An 8,227-nucleotide genomic window follows, 5' to 3' on the forward strand; every position below is an offset into this window, starting at 1 on the left:
ATTCAAAATAATTAGTCGGCCGATCGGGGATACAAAGCACATAAAGTTTGGTGACCCCGACGTGATCTCTGAATTGCAGTGCAATTAATAATCGTTCGCGGTCGACATTCGTTAGTGATTCGGTCAGTGCAGTGCAGTAGGCAGTGCATTGAGCTCACTAGTACACACAAACGGAATACAAAGCGGAATCGGACAGCTCGCACAGCTAAACGCATCAGCTGTAATCCCTTTGCTCCTTCCCACGTTTATACGTATACACGGTGTCTTTTTCGGTCGTGCTGAGTGACTCTTTTAAAGCCTCAACATGGCAGCACCTGAGCCTACCAATGTCGCAAACGCAGCAATGCCGAGTGATGTAGATGGATCGATTTCTCACCAAGAAAGAGCTGGCCGAGTTGGATGAGGCAGAACTTCAAGCTCGCTTGGAACAGATCGAGCGAATGAATGCGGATTTCGATGCCGGTCAAACGAGCCTCGAAAGGTTGGATTTGCTGCAGTTAGGCAATGATGCCCGACTGGATTTTTCGAATGTTTATGTGAAGATCAGGTCCAGGCTGTCGCGGGAGTTGGAAGGAAGGAGGAAAATTACGACAAGGCGTTGAATTTATTGAAGTTGCGATTCGATAATAAACTTTTACATTTTCAGGCACACGTTAAGGCCATGTTCGGGCTGCAAGGGGTGGAGAAGGGCTCGGCAATCGGCTTGCGCGCACTCAGCGACAAGAGCAATGCGCACTTGCGTGCTCTTCAGACCTTGGCAACCCCCAAGTCCTATTCAACAGGTGGGAGAAGACAAACCTATCACCCTTATCACCTCCATTAACGACCATGCTAACCCCACATTTAACCATTGCAATTCCTCCGAGCATTACATATCTAGATGTCAGGTCTTCCAGAATCTCTCTCCGATTGAACGATTCAAAGAAGCAAAGAAGAGCCTGTGTGAGCTTGTGTTTTAACTGCCTCAACAAAGGTCATGAATTGCAGAGGTGCAGGTCAGGATTTTGCAGGCATTGTCAGGCCAAACATCACACGCTACTCCACATTTCGGGAACTGGTGCTTCATCTTCCTCTTCACCGAGCGAGGAATCGATCCAGCAAGAAACCGCAACTGTGCTTCTAGCAAGCGGATGTTCTAGTCCTCCCCCCTCGATCCAGAAATATCAGCTTAGCCAGAACGTCCATTGTTGAGAAATCAGCCGCATAGTTTTAGTTCAATGTTAATTTATATTACGACTGCCCTATTCATATGCTCATGATTGTATTGCACCGCTTAAGTACCCTGTAGAACCAAAGAGGTCAATTCATCCCTCTCTAACTAGTTTTGCGCTGTTTAACGCGCAACTAGCTACGCAACTAGTTACGCGGGAAGCGAACGCGGACCAGGTCTTCGTCGACTACAATGTACTAGTTCTGCAACTAGTTACGGAGGAAGCGAACTCGGACCAGTCGAAAAAGAACCGAAAAACGAAACCGCCTTCGTTTTGTTTTGGAAGTCGACATAAAACCGCAGTCCCGTCGAGTTATGAAGAAAACGCGAACAAGAGTTACAATACAGTGCCCACTCATTTAGTTTTTACCGAGCCACGCCATAGAATAAGCACCGAAATAGTAAGTTAATCATGATGTTTTACTGTACGTGGAATCGTGGAATGCAAGAGACAAGACAAGAGACAAGAATTTACACAAAAAAAAATTCATTTGTTCGCCGCGCGTTTGCTTTCTGCGTTGATGTTTCTTCACTTCTGTGCGTGATCTTATGCAGGAAGAAGCATTTGTGAATTAATTTATAAAAAGTCATCATGTTTCCAAGAAATTTATAAATAAACAGGTACGTGTAAATAAATATATTATATATTTCAAATAAAATGATGAGCAATAGACATTTGCGTGGACTCCGTTAGAGTGAAATGGAAGCTAACCTTGCAAAGTTAGCGTTGTGCAGGGAAGAAAAAGTGGAAGGAACAGTAAACAAAAAGTGGCAGAAAATATGGAAGAAAAAGAAATTCTGATAGAAGAGGAGGAATTCATCTATCAAAAGAATCGTTATTAAATGACAAACTTAGGCAGTGGTCTATGAAGCATAGCCAACGCGTGAATGTGCACTTGATTTAGTAGGTATTTTGAAAGGGGAAAATATAGATGTTTGTCCGTTTTATAAATCAAAACGGCAGCATAGAGGTGATATTCAGTTAGTTGGTGGAGGATTTCCAGTATTTTCAGTAGGTATATTTTTAGGGAAAATAAAGCCTAATAGCTGTGAAGCGTTTTTGGCAAAATTTTGTTTAGAATTTAAAACGTTAAGGAATGGCAGGGTCACCATTTGTGGCAGAGATATAAATAGAGTTATTAGGGCAGTAGTTTGCGATGCTCCAGCAAGAGCGTTTATTAGCGGCACGCCAGGACACACATCTCGCCATGGCTGTGCAAAACTACACAAATAGCTAGAAAGGTAGACCGAATTTTGAGTTATAGTACTACCTCAGGAGCTTTAATTACTAATGAAGATTTTGCGCTTAGAAGATATCCTTGTCACCATAGCAGCGTGCTATACACGGGAATTATTGCCTTCAAAAACAAAGTCAGTGACCTTTATTATGAATTCCTTTTATTACATTGCACGTATAGAATGCTTTGCAGCTCTAAACTTCGTGAATAAGTACAATAAAGAAAATTGTCAACGAATTTTAGATGACTTTGTGCACAATTTTCCAATTGTATTCGGTGAAAACAGCGTGTTTTACAATGTACATAGTTTATTTCACGTAAAGAAGACCGTAGAACAAATCGGAGATCCGATTTCCGGCTCCTCGAATGCATTTGAAAAATTATTTATAAACTTAAAAAAAATGTTTCCGAAAGCCTAGCAAAATTCTTGAACAAATATTTAGAAAAATTAGTGAAGACAGGATAGAAAAAAAAGTTTTTGTCAGTAAAGGAACCAGATATTTTTTTATTTACTGAAATATTGCAATTATGATCAAAGGATTTACTGAAGAAGAGGGAGGGACAATTATAGGGCAAAGGCTTTCAAATATTAGGAGTTTCTATGAGGAACCTATAACCTCAATCGGATTAGGAATTGTTTTAGTAGCTAATGAAGTCATTGAATTAGAGGAGAGATTTCAATTTATAGATTTGCAAGGTAATGCAGTAGGTTTACCTTATGAGGGAAATATTTTATCATTGCTTCATCATTGTATTTAAAATGTAATATATATTCATTACCGTATAGTCCGTAGGCGTTTTTTTCAACATGATTCGGGCATGCCTTTTAGCGACGGCGTTAAAGAGTATCTTAAGAAGATTCACCTACTGTAATGTGCCAGAAATTCATATTCGTAGAGGTGTGTGATTGTATGTACGGATGGAGGTTGTACATATTTTTTTCGACGGTCAGACACCAATAGTATAGCAGGATTTCGGAACGTGTACCTCTAGCTATGCTCTAACTAGCTCGCCGGAATGTCGTGGGATCTGTCCTACTCTCCTATCTGCTATACGAACACATTCGCAAAGATGTTTTAGGTACACTTGATTTAATGTTCAAAAGGAACTCTATAAAAGAAATCAAAAAGAAAATAATGTGAATTTTAACTAACTGGTTAACCGACTACCGACAAATAGTCAGGCTATATTCCGCCGCTCTCGGGGAACTCAGATGACCTTGACCCCTTCTCTACCCTCCCTACCGTTAGTATGCCGTTTAATCGATAGCATAACCCTAATCGAGCGCATCTCTATTTGATCATCGGACTTCCTCCGGCTCTACTCAGAACAAACACGGAAGGTTTAATGTTCCATTATTATCTACTAATTATTATTTAATAATTCAAAATTTAAGGGTTTGGACTTCATGGTTTTCCGGATAAGAATAAATTTAGCATAAAATAAGTAAATAAATAAGGAGGAAATAATAGCAATTTATACCTAGTTATATGTATATATGTATATAGGACTTATGTGTAGAGAAGATGGCGTAAAAGAAATTAAATTGGAAAGAAGAGAAAAATATGATAATTATATAACTAGAAGGCAAACGTGAAAGAAAAATTAGTAGCCGATCCGCTTTAATTATGGCACGGATATGGTTGTTTTATATACCGGAATAGAAGTTTTATAAGACAGATATATACTTCGAAAATACTCGAGAATTCCGTTTAAGGAAGCTCGTAACTCACTCATACTTTATACGAATTATCCGGCGTGTCCGTTGAGCTCAAGGCGCGACGTAGGAACATATTCTGAGGAAGGGAGAAAAATTATGAATATACAGGTCTTCACTTCTAATTCGGATGAAACACCGATTTTCTTTCCATTTCCATACCCGTACGACGACGATTTGCCACTCAACGGCTGATCTTAAAAAAATGTGGTTTTCATTTGCGCTAATTTCTAATTATGGGTAATTATATACATTATTGGTTTTTTTTCTTTTTAAATCTATACAATACAAAAATAGTTAATGCGTAGCCTAATCTTTAATAAATGGAAAATCTCATGACGAGACTCAAAACTAATACTTTGCTACATTTTCATACGACGACTATTAAACGGCAGTGTGGATCGCCGCAGAATAATGTTTTTTTTGCACAGTTTGAAAGCCACTCCACACACTGCGAAGAACTACATGCGAAAGCCTTAGCCGCGCGCTTAATTCATAAGCGAGAAGGGTGACGAGTGCGGCATATTAGTTTCTCCGAATTCGCAAGAGAACCATTCTTCTCGTCTTACTCCAAAATGTACTTCAGCTCAAGTATGCATCCACATAACTTCGGGTTTCACTCTAGTCTATCTTTGGACGGCTCTTTCTGGTTTATTTGGTTGTAGTTATCGTTGGTTTATGTAGATGCTGGTTCCTGGGAAATCCGAGGTCCCAGATCCACTAAGAAATCGATGGATATTGACGAACTCGTTATTGGAGGGGTCAATTGGTTTTTCGGATGTCGAAAGTAGTAAGATTTCCAGCCCTATGATACGACTCTGTTAAAACTGTTTCACTATTGTAAGATCCAAAAGTCCACCAGAACTTTAATTTACTTGGCACGTGTTTGATTGCACAACGTTTTCAAATTCACTTGGATATATATATTTGTATAAAAAGACACATCCGAATTCGTACAGCTTCACTATAGCAATGATCTATCCAGAAGTTCTATTACTTGCATTAGCCCTTACGATCGGAACTTTACCTTCCACAACCATTACCCCGTTGGTACGATTTCAGACAAAGGTTCAACCTTGCTTCCCTAGATAACGGAGTAATCGTACGATGCTAAGCAAAGCTTACACATAGCTTCCACGACTAACGGAGTAATCTTATGATTTCTAGTAAAGCTTTAAAACAAAACTCCCACAGATCCACGCTGCTTCTCTAAATTAGACATTAAGCTCTTCAATGGAAGCTTTAGCTACTGCTCTCTTGTAATTGATCTCTTATCTTGTTTTTGTAAAGAGAAGAGTTAATGTTAAACGCGAGGGCCGTACTTCCCAAGCTGTTCTCTGGAGTTTTAGAGTCACAACTGGCCACTACACTACATATACGACAGACGGCGTCAAGCAAGCAAGTCGTGTACAACATACAGAGGAACAAAATGGAGAAAAACTCAAGTGATACACTATTATTTATTAAACAGAGTGTTTTGTTCACATCATAAACTGTGTCCGCATTGAAAGACAACAATTGACGGTGGAAATAATTGAAGATAACGCTACAATTTTAATAAAATACAGTGAAAAAATATTTGTTATTGGTTGTGCTGTGGAAGAAGAATATTTGTTATTGTTCTGAACCACTCTCTGTAAACCAGCATTTGATCTTTCGGGGTCACTGAGAGAATAACGTAGCCATACCCAATAAAAGGTTGCAAGCAGGGCAGACAGCAAAGTGATTGGCAACGCATTGTAAAGAGTCGGCAAAGCAGTATAAAGCAGTATTTCAAGCAGAACCGTAACGGAAAAACGTTTTGAACATGGCTCCAGTTTCAAAACGACTGCGAGAAAAATCTGGAACTGATCTCAAGGGCTCGAAGAGTTCTGAGGAAATACCAGAAAATATTCAGAAAGCCCTGGACAGAATGTTTGCTAAGCAGACTGAACTAATCAAGGCAAATACGTTAAAGTCTGTATTGCAGGCCATAGAGGAAAAGTTCACAGCTATGACCAATCAAATTCTTGGTATGGCAGTAGATGTGAAGAAACTTACTGAACGTGTCCTGCAATTGGAAAAGGCGGGTGAGGTAATCCACGAAATGGAGCAGCAAATTATCAAACTCAAAAATGAGGTACATGGTATGCAAGAAATACGTACGCAAGTTTTAGATCTAAGCACACAATGTGTTGAGCGCGACAAAGCGGACATTGCGTGTGATCTCCGTATTCATGGAATACCCTTTGAAGAAGGTGAAATGTTAAAGGTCCGATTCAACAAGATGTGCTTTGCCCTTAACCTAACACCCCTCCCAAGGGTGAAAGACATCTTTAGGATCCGACAGAGAACTCACGGAACAGCTGTTGATCCAGTGATAACCCTGCGACTAGAGAGTGTGAAAGAGAAGGCGGCGTTGTTGCGAGCTGTTGGCAACTATCGCAGGGAATCGAAAAAACTGCTATCACTGGACCTAATGGAATTCGACTCGCAGGCTGCGTTTTATATTAATGAGCAGCTGTCTAAAGAGAATCTGGCTGTTTTCAAAGAGGCGATGAAAATGAAAAAATCAAAAGCACTGTCGGCTGTTTTCACTCGTCGGGCGATCGTGCATGTTAAGAAGCATCCAGCTGGAGAGATTTTTAGAGTGGATAACATGCATGACCTGCAAAAATTGCGGGATACTTCCGAGGATGAGCTTGCAGCAGTTGATCCAGGTGCAGTTAACAGGCCACTTGAGACAGACCAGAATAACCTTTTTCGTTAGTAAAACTTCCCTTAGCCATAGTAATATAATGTTGAAGTTTAAGGTTTTATGTTTTTATATAGTTATAATTGAATTTTGTATATTGCGTGTGCTGCTAATATGCTATTTAGTAACTTTTAAATGGTCCATAATTTGAATAGACTTCCAACGAATAGTAGGGTATTGATTCGTACGCTGGCTAAACAAAAAGATGGCATAAATATTTGTCATATAAATGCTCAGAGTCTGTATGGTAAGATTGATGAGTTCCGATATATGTTTGAACAATCGAATGTTGATGTAGTTTGTGTTTCGGAAACGTGGTTCATGCCGCATCTATGTGATAATGTTATTTTGTGTACCGGATTTGATCTATACCGATCTGATCGGGAAGGAAATGGTGGGGGTGTTGCTGTATACATCAACAAGAAACCCTCCAGAAAGTGAAATAGAATACCTTTTTATAGAATTATTATTGGCCTCTAACAGTTCTCTTAAATTACTATTGGGCTGTCTGTACAGACCACACCGCAATACAATCTACCAACAAGTAATTGATGCAATTTCAGACCTATGTATCTGTAAGCTATACTGACGTAATTATAATCGGGGATCTAAACAGCAATATACTGAAGGAACGACATATGGAGTCAGCGATGGCATCGTTAGGCTTGCATCTAGTCAATAATAGTAGACCAACACATTTCTCAAACACTGCAAGTACATTATTGGACCTTTGTTTTGTCACTGATAAAGAAAAAATCGTTCTTTATGATCAGTTATCTGTCGCAACATTTTCCAGACACGACCTACTTTTCCTGACTTATGATTTTAATTTTAAAAAGATTGACGACGACATATGGTACCGAAATTTTAAGAGCATTGAAATTATCAAACTTAATGACGAATTCAATATGACTGGAATATAATATTTAACATGGATGATGTTAATTCTCAAGTAGAACAACTACGAACTCACATAACATGTCTTTATGAAAATTTCGTACCGCTGCGTAAATTAAAGATTGCACCAAAGAAAAATCCATGGTTCAATCAATGATTGCACACAATATATCATTAAGGGACAAAGCATATAACAAATGGAAACGCTACAGAACGTCTGTTCAGTATCAAGAATTTAAAACTTTAAGGAAAAAAACCAACCTATTAATACTGACAGCTAAAAAATCTTTTTATTCTGTAAGGTTTCAAAGTGCAATATTAACAAGAAGGACATGGAGGGAGCTCAAAGACTTGGGAATAGGGAAGAGAACAAATAACACCAAAATTGATGTAGACATAGATGAATTAAATAGAAAATTTGTGATAAACGG

Source organism: Drosophila pseudoobscura, chromosome X (genome assembly GCF_009870125.1).
Source record: "Drosophila pseudoobscura strain MV-25-SWS-2005 chromosome X, UCI_Dpse_MV25, whole genome shotgun sequence".
Taxonomy (NCBI): Eukaryota; Metazoa; Arthropoda; class Insecta; order Diptera; family Drosophilidae; genus Drosophila; species Drosophila pseudoobscura.